Below are 1,125 nucleotides of genomic sequence, written 5' to 3'. Positions count from 1 at the left end.
TGTTTCTGTGCAGAAGTTTTTTGGTTTAATATAGTCTCACTTATTAATTTTTGCTTTTGCTGCATTTCCTTTGGTGTTATATCCAAAAAATTCACTGCCAATACTCATGTAAAGAAGTTTTTAAACTGGAGAAGACAGTGGGGGCGGGGGGAGAGTACCCTGTGTAAGGAACTTTTATCACCCACAGCTTTCTTTCCCAAGGTATTGTTACCAGTTACCTGCTTGTCCACTCAAAGGTGAGAGGTTTCCATATGTGTTAGCACACACAGCATGCTAGGTAGAAACAAGCCTTTTTAGGCTCATTTATGATGACTTACATGGAATCTTGTTTGGTTGATTGATGACTTGCTGTTGAGACTCAGAAATCTGATTTTCTAGAGAAAAAAAGAAGGAAAAAAGCAGTTTTTTCTTTTATGTTTTCTTTAGGAATTTTACATTTTCAGGTCTAATGCTTAAGTTTTTAATCCATTTTGAGTCAAGTTATGTAAGTGGCATAAAATAGGGGTTTAGTTTTATTATTTTGCATGTGGTTATACAATTTTCCTAATACTATTTATTGAAGAGATTGTCCTTTCTTCATTGAGCATTCTCAGCTCCCTTGTCAAATATTATTTAACCATATATGCAAGGGTTTATTTCTGGGTTCTAGATTATGTTCCATTGGTCTATGTGCCTGTTTTTATGCCAGTACCATACTTTTAAAATTATTATAGCTTTGAAATCAGGCAGCGTGATGCCTCCATCTTTATTCTTCATGTTCAAGACTGCTTTGACTACTCAGTCTTTTGTGGTTCCATATAAATTATAGAATCTTTTTTTCTGTTTCTGTGAAAAATAGAATTTTAATAGAATTGCATTAAATCTATATATTGCTTTGTGTAGTATGGATATTTAAACAACATTAATGCTTTTGATTTATGAATATGAAGTGTCTTTGCATTTATTTGTATCTCCTATTTTGTTAATCAAAGTCTTAATTTTCAGTGTACATGTTTTTCACCTCTTTACTTAAATTTATTCCTAAGCATTTTATCGTTTTTTGATGAGATTGTAAATTATTTTCTGTATTTCTTTTTCAGATAGTTTGTTGTTAGTGTATAGAAATGCAGCTGATTTTTATATATA

General features: G+C 31.5%; 1 non-coding gene across 1 annotated transcript; it reads left to right on the top strand.

Annotated features, from left to right (window-relative positions):
- Positions 1 to 301: 301 nt before the first annotated feature.
- LOC112469490 lies at positions 302 to 375 on the top strand. Its single transcript, XR_003042631.1, has one exon. It is a non-coding gene; the product is annotated as a small nucleolar RNA SNORD30 (small nucleolar RNA).
- The last annotated feature ends 750 nt before the right edge of the window (positions 376 to 1,125 follow it).

The sequence above is a fragment of the Pteropus alecto genome, unplaced genomic scaffold (genome assembly GCF_000325575.1).
Source record: "Pteropus alecto unplaced genomic scaffold, ASM32557v1 scaffold146, whole genome shotgun sequence".
Taxonomy (NCBI): Eukaryota; Metazoa; Chordata; class Mammalia; order Chiroptera; family Pteropodidae; genus Pteropus; species Pteropus alecto.
This window is presented reverse-complemented; position numbering and strand designations above follow the sequence as displayed.